Here is a 16102-nt window from a genome sequence, read left to right on the forward strand (position 1 = left end):
GGATTCAGATTTTACGAATTTTGTTTAAAACGTTTATGAACCGTGTCGGACGAGCAAGGGTCGCCTCGGCTCTTCGGCCTGACCAAAGCCTGCAGGGGGACGAACCGCAGCCCCAAGTTTACGCAGCCGGACCCACAGAGTTTCCCATATCCTGTCACTCGCGGCAGTATATCTCCCACTGTGACCCGTCGACGGAAATCAAATTCACCGCGACTCGTGACTCGAGGGTATGGCCTCGTCTTCGCATGGCTGGGGCTCTTCGATCGGGATTCTGCTTTTCACTCTTTGGTAGGCACGGTGAAAATCATCGTATTCGGAAGAAAGTCTCGGCTGAGTTAAACCAGCCAACTCAACGTCCGACTTTGCGGACGTCGGTTTTCATCCCTTCGAAGACTGGACGCATTCTACGTCCGTGCGGTAGCTTGAAGAGTACAAGCAGAATTTTTTACGTCAGTATGGTACGGTGAAAGATAGAAATGAGCGTCCACCCGAGGTTTGATACTGTAAAGTGCGGATCATAACTTGTTTAATCGACGGACTGGGGTCCCGGAGAATAATTATAATCATCGCCTAGTTACTGGTCGATAAAAAACAAATGGAATAAGAGATACGCGATAATAAATCGGAGGCGTATGCGTATACCCCTTGACTCTTATTATATACGAGGACGATGCTGATGAGACAGGAAAACGGGCTTGATAAATCATCGCAATTATACACGGTGTACGTAACGATCGGAGATCGCATGTAGGTACGGAATATGAATTTCGTAATTCCAATACCAACCAACGATCTTCCAGACATTATCAAAGTCATTTTTTTCTCGTCGGCATTAACAGGTGGTGGAATCCGACCTCGGACGTAAACCCACGCATCCTGGTCACATTAAGAACCCCCCACGAACGAGGAACGCCCGACCTCGTACACTGACCACATAACAATGGTCAACCGGGGCCAACAACTAGGAAATGTTTAGCACCCTGTAGCGTCGGTGTAGCGGGTGTTTTGACAAGGATACGCAACAAACAAACAAGGTCAGGGAGTGAATAGCGGCTTCGGAATAAGAGAGTCCTCGAGGATGGTGCTGCGTGTGCGTCGGCACAATGCTCGAAAGTCGCACAATACTCCGGTAGAGTGCATGTGGGTGCATGGACCAGGATACCGCAGAGCATGCGATCCGACAATGACCAGACGCGGCGAAGAAATAAAGGATCCTATGGGGCATAATGGAGTGGGTCCGGTCTCTCTTCCGCTCCTTCGAAATCTTGAGTGCCGAACGATTGACTCCCACGATCCAGTGTCGCTCCATTTTCAATATATTTATAACCTCTCGGGGCTCTTCCGCAACATTAGGCGATAGATAGGAGGAATAATGCGGCATTCGCTACCGGAGGCACACTTCACGTATGCGGTAATCCTGTGGGAATGAACAAGTCCCGAGGTCTCCTTTTCTCTGTTTAGTGCAGTTCTACTTTTCTTGAATCAAACCGTATGTTTTTAACCGCACGTTATCGTGTGTTATTAATCTTTTAACGCAGCGTTGTAATATCGTTGGTGAAACATTTCCACACGAGGCTGGCGATAGCAGTGATGGCGATAGCGGCTGGTTATGTAAGCGACACTCGCGCGTATGTGTGTAATAATATTTTAGTATAAAAACATTTAAATTATCGACTTATTCTGCGAATGATAAGTGGACACGTATACTTGACTGATGGTATTTATCTCATTAATTACACACATCAACGTTATGTTCCGACGCACATTGAGCAGGCTTGTTGACACGAAGACTCCCGCTTTTTCTCACCATTAGTACCGTACACAACGTACATACATCAGCGCAATAGGAATTAGTATCTTGCGCAGACGGCGTATGTACGCATTTTTATTCCAGGCGCAGTGGTTCGAACAAAAACTATGGAAATTCTCTTTTTTCTCTTGCTACTATATTTCTTATTTGCGCTCCAACGTTCTGAGAACGCGTTACAACATACGCCAGTAATTTGATGAAACGAGCTTACAACGCGCGACAAGTCTACTTACTCTGCGTTTCAAAACACGACCGCACCAAGCCTCGTCGTTTCTGTTTCTCTATTTCTGTTTTCGGTCCGAGGAGGCCAAGCGGTTCGCTGTTTGATGCAAACCATGTGGACAGGGCCTGGGGTCGTTGGGTAATTATCGCAAAATTCGGAACTCTGAACCACCATGCCTGAACCATTCCACGGGTCGTCTACAACGCTGACACGTCACCCGGGACTCGACTCGCACTTTACAACACACCGCAGGATCTGGCAGAAATTTTTTACCACACCATTTCTCCTCTCATCTCTCTCGCTTCCACACTCTGATTCGGCTCAAATTACACGGTTCAAGTGGACCGTGTGATGTCAAGCCCGAACCTTGGCCTGGGTCAACTTGCAGGAAAACACAAATTCGACACACGGAACGTTTGAGGTTAATCTTGGTAGAAACCGTTGCCACAAAGTGTGATCGGTGAAAAAATCGCTGATGACCCAATCGGCTGGAAAGTTAGCGTAGCGACGATTTTCAATCGATCCAAGACATTTCTAGAAGCCACGTAAGCGTCGCTTCTCGAGTGTTCAACGATAGGTACCCATCGTTGCTAAGACTCTGTCGACTTAATTATTCCATCTGAAAGTGGCGTCACATGTTGCCGGTCTTGGCGACCGTTTGTGACCTCCTATGTACGAGGTCCTGGGACGCTTTTAGGAGGTTCGAGGCACTGTCAACGTCCATCGCGGGATCCTGCGGTGGTCAAGGAATAGAACCGGCGACTGGGACGACCCGTAACTGGAAACGAGTTACTCGAGGTGGGCCGAAATCAGGATCGACTTGTTCTTTTCCGTTCCACACCGTTCTATCACATATATTGTATGCATTTACCGACGATGAAAATTCGAAATCAAGTTCCTGCCGGTCGGATCCCACGAGAACAGCCCTGCCTCGGGACGTCCCGCACAGACTGAGAGGAACCAGTTTCCCTGGACGGGACGTACTGGACACTGTCCACTACTGCGAATCCGTTGCACCAGAGCATTGGCATTGGCATAACTGGTTAAAGATTGATGCGTGCGATGGTTGGTAATTTCTACTTCTCTCTTTCTCCAACTTGTTCATCACTCTGTAGCACATTATGTAGACACAATAAATTTGAAGAAGCTGGATCCTGTAATTTTTTGCCGCATAGAGCGCGTTAATGTAACCGTTTTCACGTGCCTACCTATGCTACGAGTTTAACGGTGAATTATCTGAGGTTGTGGAAGTCGAGGAGGGCTACGAAGAGCACAGAAAAATTCGGGAGCACACGTGTCTCGTGTCAAGAGAAGAAAAACCCAACGAAAATAACCGTCCATCAATTGTTAGTCACAATATAAAGAATCGTTAAAAACGCTGTTTATTGTTGTATCTATGTAGTGAAGAGAAGCCGAGAACTTCACTGGTTTGCATTAGAGAGAAAAAAAAATGAGAAAGCACGCGTGAGGATGGAGAACCGAAGTGCACCACTCATACCGAAACACACACTGCAATCGTTCCGAATACTCCCGACGGGAGATTTCTCGGGAATTTAAAAATATGCTAATTGCCAGTAGCCATTTAATTTCCATAAGACCTCGGGCTTTCACTAAAATCTAGTAGCCCCAACAGGTAGCGAAGGGCGGAAACGCCTCCGCAGGCAACGTGGGTGGACAAGTGTCAGGGTTTTCGAAAACTACCAAGAAGGGAGGTCCGTCGCTCCCCGTGGGTGGCGCAGGAAGTCAAGCCACGCCACGAACGCGCAGCTCCCTTAGAATTTTACGTTTGATTAAAAAAGAAAATGGTTTTCGCAATACGATCGACATCGTTTTCCTAACCTCACGGTTGCGCGGTGAGAAAATATTTTCCGGTAAAAGTTAGAACGAGGGTCACACGGGTATCTCATCGACCCCTTGCCTAGCCTCCAGAAATCTGTATTTTCACCCGTGGAATCCCCATTGTCAATGGGAAATATTATTATGCCCGTAACAGAGCTCGGAAGACTTTTGATCGTCTCGTTTGGGCTCGAGATTTGCTTAGACGATTCCTCGCCGAAGTGAACTACTCCTCTTCGTCTACCCTCTTCGGACCCCTGGGTGGACCCCTGGACAGCTGTCCCGTGTCCAGATGTCCGGCGCAAGGGCGCAGTGTGAGAAAGAAATGCACCGACTAGGATAGACCCTCTTCCTGAGGATGCGATGGTCAGTTTGACCGGGCCGACGGGACGCGCATACTTTATCCTTATACGGGCACCCTCTTCTCTCTCGCTCTCTTCCTCTCCACCTCTCTCTTTTTATCATTGCAAATCCCCCCTCCCCCAGGTCCAAAGAAAACATCGAACAAGAAACACATTAATTACCTCGGAGGAACCGACGTTCAGGATTATCCGTAACTCAATATAATACCAGGGGTTGCCGAGCTTTCACGCGTGAGCTTGCATGTATGCAATATGCATACCTGTTGCGAAGTCCTTCTAGCGTAAACGCAGTAGGTACGGCCAGTCGTTCCTTCCCTTGTACCGTACCTGCGGAAATTAATCATTGGTACCACGAGCAATTGGTTCTTTTTCCGTTGTCTCTGCTGTCACATTTTCCCCATCATTTTTTCATGTGGAATTTATTAGACTCGATCTATTCACAGGGACAAAAGGCTGATTAAAAAATGTGCAATTATTGATTGAATGTAAAAACTGACGATGAGTGACGATTCTGCGTGCAGCGCCAATCCGCAGTGAATTCATCAAAGAGAATAATGTATGACTGAGGATCCGAGCAGCTGGTTGGGAAGATTATGCCTGAGTTCGATACTATGGTTCTACGCCACATCGGGTGTGCTGATTAAATACTATCCAGGTACACGGGCACGTGAATATTCCATGATTTTGATTTTCCAATTGAGTCAATTTTTCAAATACTGTACTGCCAGAGCACCGTACGGCAAATAGAAGGTCGAAGTGAACGATGTTGAGGATTCAGTTTCACGAGCATGCGAACGATCTGGCCATGGGGTTCGCCAACCGTAGGATTAATCCCGAGACCCTTGGAATGAATAGCTAATATGACAATCGATGGCCTCTCGAATGGCGAGCGACGAGAGGCGGGTCTAAACAGACGACGGACTGAGGCAGTGGTGATGTGGCGGCGCAGTTTACTTTACAGTGTAATAACTCAGTTCGCTATCGGACTTCTCTCCCGGTAGTTCTTTAATGAGCAGCACTAAATGTATTTGAGATAAAGAATTACAGGCTGGCCTGATAACGCGGGTAACGTCTGGAAACCAAACGTCAGTAGGTGTGTTATAAATATGGAAATTGAGGAAAATGTTTTTGTGACCAACCTAGAAATGCTGACAGCCATTCACAGTGAAGTTAGCGACATATGACTTGTAAGGATTTTTGTAATTTTTAACACACAGTCAATGATTTCCAACCTCTTCTTGTCATGGAGTTAGGGAATGTTTGACTCGAGGGGTTACTTTGCAGATCGTCGAAATAAACACCGTCATTTTTCTACACTCGGCATTACATCCAATAATTGGTATGCGAAGAACTATGAGAAACTTTTTTGAAAAACTAATACCGAGAATTCTCCATAATGCTACCCCAAGATGCTGAAAACCGATACTAAAATGGCCTCGACGAGCATTAAGCATGCCATGAAGAAATGAAGAAATTGACACGCAAACAACTGCAGGATAGCGAGAGAAGACGGTGACGATAATAAGTGGAGTAAAAAGGAAGGAAATTATTCTTTGGCCGAATGGCGTCTTGAATGCGACTGTGATTGCGTTCCTGGATGAAGCGTAATTTATTCAAGGAATGTAGTCGTCGGTTGTCCTGCCCGTAAATTTCCTCGATTGATATTCCCCCTGGATATTCACTCGCTTCCAAAGACACTGGAAGCAGTGATGGCATATTGTTTTACTAATCTTATCCTCTAGACAACGGCTATCCTCTTGCCCGCCTCTGTGACAACCGAATTCATCCATCGAAACAATTCCTCTCATCTCTTTCTGCCTGTTGTACCAACCGGCGAAAACTTAACAACGCGACTGATTGATCTCGCAATTGGCACGTATATTTGTAGGCATGTCGTTCGGCTCAGAAACGAATAATTGAATCCTCCTTTCGTCGACGTCAATGACAATTGGCTGCTTCGAAGAATGAATGAATACCGATAGAAAAGATACGTGGCAAGGTTTCTTTCACGGTCAGAGTATGAGATAGAAGTTGGGCGCAGCTCATTGTGCAGTAATGGTCAGTAAAATGAGTCCGTAATTGATTCCTCGGCAATCGAAACTTACTACAAAGCGAGTAGCCAATGGTGGTTACACAGCCTGCAATTTGCGTTCGGTAAGTGGTTAACATCTGGAAGGAACACGCCGACCATAAAACCCGTTTACATTCTCGTTGGTGCTTAGATTTCTTAGCCCCGGAGCAGATCCATGCCTGCGTATACACGGATATTTTACAATACGAATGTGTGCGATAGTTACTACGAATGGTTGCAGGTGCCGGAGGTTTTCCACACGTCTTGATCGCTCCTGCATGCTCGCTTACGCTCTCTGCTGATGTTACGGGGTAGATACGCGTAAATCCGATTGCTATCGTTCCGATATTCACCTTGCAATAACAGTATAGTTTCCTTCGAAAGTCTGCACGCTTCGTTGATACCATGGTGATAAAAACCCGTCGCAATCCGATGAAGAGTATATTCTGATCCAGATTCAGGCGTACCCAAGAAGTCCGTGTTTCCACGGTGGGAACCAGCTCTCGTGTTCCATGGGGAGTTTTATGGCGCGGCATACGTTGATCCCAACCTTGACTCGTAAAGCTCGAATATACAATATGCGACATTGCCAAATAAGGGGGTCCGTCTATTATTTTACGGCATGAAATCATTAGCATTCTATCCATTGGAGCCTGTTATTAGGCGAGTTAGGTTGGGTGGTAGTAGGGGAGGCTGGACGAAGATTGAATCTGGTTAATCGAGTGTGGCTGGTGAAGGCGACCAGGTAACAAGAGCGTAATAACGACTAATAAAGGTCGCAAACTCAGCCCCCGCAACGGTCGGGAACCGCACACGATGTTTTTCAGCGCGTTAAAAACGGGCGTAGAAGGCGAAGAAGAAAGGCGACTCTTTCCGGCAAATTGAGCCTTGGGCATAGCCGCACAATGTGGGAATATCGAGCATGACGCGGGGGGCTGTCGGGTTTTTAATAATGGTCTTGTCGCACGAAGGCTTAGCCGATTACCACTGGCTTCGAATGGATGGATACACGGGCTCATCTCCGTGGCAACGGCGCGCGCCGGGCATCCTGAGGGGAGAACGGGTCAGGTTATGGAAGGTCTGAAGGCTCCGTTGAAGTGCCTGGAGAGCCGCGGATCTCTCGAGCAGACGCGATCCCCGCGCTTTTAGAATGGTTAAAGAGGCGCGCGCTCTTGTTAGCGCGGTATTGAGGGAAGGCATCGGACTGAGCTTGTACAAATTAGTTCTGCCAGATCAACACCTCGGCAATAAGCTACTCGAATATGTGACTCCCGCTGGGCCCCGTGCAACTCTCGATATGTGACACCATGCGTGCTCTTAACAAGCCCAAAACGTTACGCACCGCTGCGGCGTTCTCCAATAAAACAGACGCGCGCACGAAGTAAGAGAGGGAAAAAATACGAGAGAAGAGAGGATTATCGCGTAACACGCGTGTTGATCACACAGGGGGAATTCCCGAATGAATATTAGCAACTTTTATATACTCACGACGATATCGAGTCAATTGTTGTCCATGTTTTGACGCCGCAACGTATATCGAGTGAACTTTGCGACCACGGAATCACTTGCCGGAGCTGTTTTCTTCCCTTTTTCCTCATTTCGGAGAAATCATTTCTTCTTCCTCTCATCTCCTCAATGTCTTTATTTTCTCAACCCTTACGCCGCACGCCTTTCGTTCTACTCGAAAAATCATGACTCGATTATTTCTCAATATTTTCAGGTGAAAATTGACCGAGTAACTCTCAAGCCACAGATATTCAAAAAAACTAAAAAAATACGGAGCTACTGCACGTTGAAAAAAAATGTATTTACTCGAGTGAGAGAGGTTAAATTCTTGAAAAAAGAATGAATTAACGATTTATACGATATTTCATTACTCATCTTCGATCAAATTAACATATATTGGGGTCGTTTTTACCCCACTGTGTAGCGTACGAGTTAATTTGGTTTTCACTTTTCAAGATGCTGCGATGCCGCGGTCAATTTAGATGCCAACTTGTTGCTCCGGAACGGGTTAGAAAGAGCGACCCCTTTTCGTCAGGGTTCGTAGACCACGCAGATCATCCGAATTCGAAATTCCGCCTCGAGTGCAGTCCGTGGCAAAATGCCGCGTCACGTCTGTCCGTTGAAAACAGGATTGCGCTGGTCGCGGCTTTTGTGTCTGGTCGGTCAACACGCTGCACCCTGGGTATTATCATACCTACATACACACCTCGAGATTGATTAGCTCGCTGTTGTTCAGTTCTCCCCCCCCCCCCCCTCGCCAGATATTTCTCTCTCTATCTTCTCACTCTCGATCTCTCCTTCGGTGCCGCTACGTATTTATCTACCTGTTTTTTGTACAGCGAGCGATCACTGCTACGGTAAAAGAGAATTGATTGCGTTAGTTCCAATCGGAATTGTTTGGTAAACCCGTGACATTGATCCTATCGCGATACAGTTAAGGACAGCACCGGTGCTATGAGGCATTAAACTAGTTATTTCACTTGGAATAACAAACGTTACACAGATTCAATCGTGGTATAAATTTTTGATTTTACCTTCCTAGGTTTCACGTTTCATGTTTATAACTATTTGGAACGTTTCGTGCATCCGGGAGAAAAATGAAGTCGACTTTTCATCAGAAATGAGACGACGAAGTAATTTCATCCCGAGTGTTGATTCCAAGGGTTTTGATATCGCGTGTTGGGAATGAATGTATACCTAATTTATACGTACACAATACAAACAGCACCCACTCTCGGTGGCTCTGCAAATAATTGGCCGTGTAACGCGGTCGGCGATTTCGACACCGCGAGCAAGGAACCGACTCTGGGGATGCGGTGAGTAAGAGAGGGGGGAAAACATCTACTGCGTAGCTGAGAGAAGACACGCTTAATTAGGAAAGGCTGGATAATTTGTATATTATTAATTAAGACGAAGATTAATGCACCGGTATTAATCTAAGGATGTGGGTTGTGTTTCAGCGTCGTTATCCGACGCCTCTTGTACGAACCATGCCTGCACAACAGCTATACGGTGTATATTTATAACTGCGAGAAGATACTCGCCGATTCATCTTTACGCGGTATATAATATCACGCCGTCTTTGAGAAGACGAAAAATGAAGAGAAAATAATAAGAAGAAAACAAGGTGAGAGAAAGAGAAGGAGAAGAAGAAGAAGATAAAAAAAATTGCTTCGCCATTCGTTCGTTTGCTCACTCATATGACGATGACGACGACCTTTGTAGGCAAACGCTAGAAGAACCACGTGACACGTATCTGAAACCGAACAAGCAACAAGTGGCAGTAGAACAAGTACGTTCGTCTAATTCTTTCTCAAACGTCATAGAAAAGTACCGGTTATACATGGTGACATACCGAGAATAGAAATTCCCAGCCTCTCAGTCCGGTGGTGCGATAATAAATTAATTCACGAGGAGCGAATTCGCTCATAGAAATGTCCGTCTCTCGAACGAAAATAAGTTGCCGATCTTACAAGACGCGTGAGTGAATTTATTTCGCTCGAATTGCGGTTGACGGTAACTTTACAATTCCATAGAAATTCTTTGCTAGCTTATGGCTTAGCCGGGAGCTCGTTATTCCAAGAAAGAAGCAATTCCCCGTCGTTGTAAAATTATTTTTGCTGTCCATATATCAAAACTTTTTATTATACTCGGCTGAGCGAATCTTTTTTTTTTTTTTTTTTATTTTTTTTTACCCCTTGTTGCATTCTTACACTGTCACGGTTGAACGGTGATCACCGTTTTGACTCGGAATAACGGGCTCGCTTGACCCTCGAAAATCTTAGAATATCACGGCGGCGATCCAGATCGTAATTAGCTTTGAGAATAGAACTAAAAATTATATACATATCTGTGCCTACTTTGCAGAAAATTACTGGATAGCTAATAATTCTTCTAAGGACGAAGTGATGAAGAGGAAAAATTCAAGCAGTCCGGTTAGCCGGAGAATGAAATTACCGGCAATTTTCAAGAAGAAGGGAAACAATCCGACGGACTTTCGCAGTGATCTGGAAAACGGTTGAGTGAAAAAGTTTTAAAAGAAGAGTTGAGAAATAAAGAATTTCTGAAAAAAAAAGCTTTGTACGTTTTTTGAAAATAAATCTATAAACTGGGAAAAACATAATCGCTTATTCAGAAAAAGTAACATGGCGAAAAAATTGTGGGTATGTCGGTTAAACATTGAGAATCAATTTATCTCCGGTAGAACCGGAAGTTCAAATTAAACAAGACACGGCAATCTTTCATGCCTATAATCATTTGATTGTAAAATCCTGTAAGTTTAAAATATTTTCATCTAGCGGGAGTTTGTCTGAAACCCTGTTTTCCGGATTCCAGATGTTCGAAAACCCAAAGATTGGTTGAAATTCGAAAGATTGATTTTCGACCGAAGCCAATTCTTTTCTTGTACGGTGACGAAAAGTAAAAAAGAAGTAAGACGACGAACGAGATGCGATGCAGCGAAGCATTTACACCTCTCTCGAATCACGGATGTTCAGTGAATGCGTGGCTCTTCCCCTGACGCTCGTCTCGTCTCATCTCATCTCGACGCCTCTTCTCCTCAAGACGAACGTGTTTAGATGCGAATGGACGGAACGACGCGCAGCCAGGCATATGCCATATGGCTAATGGCTTCCGCGTTGCTCACAGTCCAATGATTAGCACCCGGGTAAAGCCCGTGATGACGGCCTCGTGTCAGGGTTCGCGATCGTGATTCTGGTTAGTGCCCGTGGTCTCGGAGGAAGATCCGATCTTGCGAGAATCAGAGAAGGCGGTAACAAGAATTTTGGACCAAGTGTCGCCCTTCTAATCGCTAGACGAACCGCTTCGACGATTTCAATTACATGCACCGAGAGAAACTTTTAGTTCCGTTTGCCGCTCATTCCTTGACTGTTTTCATCTTTTACCGCAATCGAAAAATATAGTTCTTGGTAGAAAATGAAAATTAGTTTTCTAGCTGTTACCGGAAAATCTGGTATCCGTTACTATTCTTTCTCATTACGATCACTTTTACTATATTTTCCTGCAACCGTTGCGAAAATTTAATGCTCGTGCAACGATAAATTGACGTTAAAGCCTCGTTTAACTAAAAAAGTAGAGTAAATCTCAAAAACTGATTTTGCGTTGCAATTACCAAAAAAGGATCGACGATAGCGCAAAATGGTTAGGCGTACCTCGTTTTTCGTAATCCCAACAATGTTCAAACAGTTTTTTTTTTAACGATACCTGTTTCACTCAATTTTCCTATTTACTGTGACAAATGAAATTTTTCTCAGTGTGGTGCAGCAAAGTTCCGATCGCGCAACCGCGGTTCTCACTTTTTGTCGTACGGGGATTCGACCGAAGTCACGACTCGCAATTCATCAGGGAAATTATCCACGATCGAGTTGAGCGTATGGACGGTAAGCGATTGTGACAGCTGATTGTTTCCTGGTATGAATATGCATGCTGCTGGTGGCAAAGGTCAGACGGCTTCCTCGACAGCCGGCTTCGAATACGTTAAATCCACCACGATCGGATGCGTGTCTTACCTTTGTCTAAACCGAACCCAAGGCGAAACGCAGGAAACAATTAAACGTTCGACTCGTGTTTGAAGACGCTCGTGGATAACCGGGCAATTTTATCAACAAAATTGATCGCCCATCGGCCGGGTCAATGACTCGATCGACACAAAAACCGAGACACTCGAGTACCGTCGACGTAGTTTAAGTTGCTCAATGGTTCTGTGATTGACTCGTTTTTAATCAGGTTATTGGAAAACAGTATTTTTCAATGTTTTTCTCCCTATCTTAAAAAATATGGGCCAATAAATTCGTTCTTAAATATATTTGCATTGTTATAAAACCTTATTTTTCACCGAAGAGTTAAAGGCCTCGAAACAGTTGCCGGAAACAATTATTATCTAATCATTTTCATCAAATATCTATGAGTAGAAAGATTCGAAAGTACGAAGTGCAAAGTTGAGAAAAGACAGTTTAAAAAAGATCAACTGATTAAGAAGATAATACGATTTAGCGGTTCGAAATTTCTGCTGAAAAATCTGTGATTACTTTCATCACCGATTTAAAAAGATTCTCGCGTGCACAAAACAGAGATAAATATTAGCGGATCGTGATTTCGAGGTGCGAACTACCCAACGCCACCGCGTAATTTTCTAGTAAAGTGAATAGACACACAGAGAGAGAGAGAGAGAGAGAGAGGCTCGAAATCGAGAGGTTCGTGCGCGTTAAACGGACCGATGGCAAAAACCGTTGGTCTCAGTTTACGCGACGCGGAGATTAAGTTGTCGGTCACGGTGTCCAGATATCGTGTGATTCCCACCGGCCGCGAGCCAACGGACGGTCGGTTACTGGGTGGAGGATGGTAAACGGCCCATCGGGCAAGATCTCGGTCCTTCGCGGGTCGAGACAAAGTGTTGAGATCCTAGAGAGACGCGGCACAAAAAGGGACCATTAATTATGACAGGTTGATGTACGAGCTCTCGTAGTCGAGAAGGACGTACGCCGCTTCCAACCCCGAGGGGTTACGACGATGAGGTGCCGGCGAACATCGGCCGCCTCTTCATGGAGCAATGAAGCTTTGAATCCAAGACGGGTATGGCGCGAAAGGATCCGTGATATTTTAAAGGGCAAATCCTGAGCGGTACCGTAATAATCGGCACGATCCAACGAATCCATTTCAACACGTTGGATGAGGCTGATTGGCGAACGTAGGATTTTTATGTTTGACGTAATCCGTAACCATTGCGTGTCGACGGGTTGACAATGGCAGTTGAAAGTTTACGGGCTTTGGCAGAAGCGCTAAAAGCCTTCACCGTCAACCCTTTCTTCATCCATCCCTCCCTTCGTCCCGAGGGATGCACCCTATCATCGATATACTCTAGGGTCCTCCCCGGGGAGCCCCCCCCCCCCCTTTCACCCTTCGCTCTGCCCAATGCTCACTGCGGAGGGATCTCAATCGGTATAGCAAAAAATCTCATTTATCCATTGTCCCGTTTCTCCCCGCGGGTATAATACAAATCCGGGGAGATAGATCAGTCTCCTGTACCCTGGCTCGTGCAGTTTATGCACTCGGGACATTGTAAGATGTGTTTATTAAGTTTGCTCTCCGCGCTTGTAGTTTTTTTTTTTTTCTTCTTTTTTACCTACTCTCAGCCATGTCTCACCTTCGCCTTATCCCATCTCCTAGGATCAAGGATCAGGGGATGCTGCGTGCGATCGCTGTGACCCTGATCTGGGGACGCCCCTCGATCGTCAGGTCAACGAACATGACTGGCACCAGGTTATGGTTAGAGTAACACCTTAATTCCCTTTGTCGTCGTGCCGCAGAACGAGGTGGAGCAAAAAAGGGATATCCCGTATTTCATTCATTCCGTAGTAATAAGACAATGTGCGAATAAGGGTGATTCGAGGGTAGCTAACCGAAGTCAGACACCATAAACGCATTGCGCGTTGTAATTCAACTCACCTATCGACCGCGTGTCACGCGCACCTGAAGACGAAAACGAACCGCTTGCTCGAGGGCCTGTGCGGGTGTTTTTTTTTTTTTGGGGGGGGGGATTCGTATACTCGGTGGAAAGGTACCTCTCGCGCGGGGACGCGAATGAACGGATTAAAGGATGATCCTTTGCTACCAGAGGAGCGAGTCCCGTCGACGCCGTCAACGGTGCTAACAGGATTGCCGATTACCGTTCGGATGGTTGGTGCGCGCGCTGTAGAGAGAGGAAAATAGAGAAAGAGAGAGTCTCAACCGTTCCACCCTCTCGAGAGCGAAGGAGAGATTTGGGGGTGGAAGTACAACATGATCCGTCGTTTATCCGGGCACGCTTGATTCCACTCAAACCTCACTGCAGCTCCACGTTTCGCGATGTCTGTACACGGTAATGAAACGCGGGTGAGAAACCGCGGTAAGTTTCCATGGTGGAATTGCTGTCGCTCGAATGTACCGTCAAGAAAGAGAGGGAGAGAGAGAGAGAGAGAGAGAGAGAAAGAGAGAGAGAGCTTTTTGCGGGGCACATCACTGCGGCACCTATTTCGGGACCGAATCGCAGCCCCGGCGCAAGGATGGTGAGGTTGACTAATGCTCGTGTAATTCATTGCACAAGACGTTATAAGACACGTATATACATACACGGTCCGATCTGGTTGGGTCTGGCAAGGCATGCAGCCAGCCGTCGAGTATCAGTTACGTTATACCCCCGTTGGTCAGGTATATAAGTTTGGGCCTCACGACGGCTTGTGGAACCGGGACCCATGAACTGACCGAGGTTTTGTTTCTCACGCGGACAAAGGGCACCGCTCCATTGTTTGCACATAGGACGAAGTAATTACCTTTCAGGGCGAGAGCTCTTCCTCCGCGTCGCTACGTGGCCGCAGTGGCCCTTTTTGCCTCGAGAAGAAATGAAAAGAAAAAAGAATCAACCCCACCTATCTGCACAGCTCTCTCGCTTTATCTCCGGCTGAAGAATACGGAAAATCTATCCGTCCGTCTCTCCGTCTGCCTCGTTCCTCGTGCGACTCATCCTCTGATTTACGAGTCACTGCTGTATCAATGGATTAGCCTAGGTGTACCGGGTCGCCTGTTTCGGTAATGCCCACCGTGCAAAAGGTACCTACGTCTTCGGGCCGTTTTTACACGCCGAAGTTTCTTCTTTTGGAAGTAAGAGCAAAGGGGGTAAGGGACCTTTTGCACCCAAGAGCATCTCCGTCGACGTTGGGGCTGACCCGAGCGTCCATCCGTCCATCTACCCGCCCATCCATCCATCCATCCATCCATCGGTGTAGGATATCGTGTTGCCCATTAGGAAGTGTATAAGCTGTCCAGTAATTAGAGCTTAATTAGACCCGGACCGGCTCCTCGGCGCGGATACTGATTACTACTCCGAGTCAAAGGAGGATCCGCTCCTGGAGTTCACTACCCGATTTCGTAAGCGCAGGTAAATACTCAACTACCCCCACGGGCACGCTTTCGAAATTCAATATTCGAATGCGTAACGCGTGTCCCGCGCTTCCTCCCAGCTGCCCCTCTTCCGATAACGTTTCGTTCCGAAGCCATGCCATACCATGCCATGCGGCGCTGCAGCGCCACGCATCTTCCAAGATAACATCTCCGGCAGACCGACGACGCCGCTCAACTTTGACACGGGTTCTGCACGGGCACCGTTATCTCTTCGCATACGTACGGCTATCTCTTCACGAGCCAAAGGGGTCGCTGAATTGCCTGTAATCTAACCTCGTAGCGAGGTCACTGTGTTTAGCTCGAAAATCAACCCAGAGATGAGACGCGCGTCTGAAATCTCAAACATTCTCCGTTATCAATGTATGGTCCCAGCTGGCACACTCGTCGAGATGTCAACTATCAATTAATTACTAGGTAACTGAACTCGGTGCGTATGTCAACGGATGAAAGAATACTTGACTTGAGTCGACAGAAAGTCGGCAAGACAGTGCGGACTATTAGCCCGATTGTGAGATGTCGTAACGACTGTCAATAAGCCTGAAATCGAAGCTGTGTTTTGGTATAAAGACCGTCGTCAAAAACGTCCAGATCAAGACAAACTAAAAAAAAAAAAGAACTGACTGTTATACAGAATTTAAGATAAGTCGATGTAGGTACATAACAGCATCAACGAGATCTAATAATTATTGAAATTACAAAGTTTCGCTTGAGTATTATTTACCGTCGACAAGTCAACTTACATTCGAGTAGATTGTAAATTTCTTAAAGCTTCGTAGATTCCCGATCATCTTGCTGATCTTTAGTCAATCACTGGCTTCAAATACGCGCCCTTTTCATCA

General features: G+C 46.2%; 2 long non-coding RNA genes across 5 annotated transcripts in view; one reads left to right on the forward strand and one right to left on the reverse strand.

Moving 5' to 3' along the window:
- The window catches only part of LOC124294769, a 186129-nt gene that overhangs the window by 40558 nt on the left and 129469 nt on the right, over positions 1 to 16102 (reverse strand). The window lies entirely within an intron of this gene.
- Positions 9274 to 10793, forward strand: LOC124294770. Its single transcript, XR_006904704.1, has 3 exons — positions 9274 to 9600; positions 10176 to 10325; positions 10644 to 10793. It is a non-coding gene; the product is annotated as an uncharacterized LOC124294770 (long non-coding RNA).

Source organism: Neodiprion lecontei, chromosome 5 (genome assembly GCF_021901455.1).
Source record: "Neodiprion lecontei isolate iyNeoLeco1 chromosome 5, iyNeoLeco1.1, whole genome shotgun sequence".
In the NCBI taxonomy this organism is placed as follows: Eukaryota; Metazoa; Arthropoda; class Insecta; order Hymenoptera; family Diprionidae; genus Neodiprion; species Neodiprion lecontei.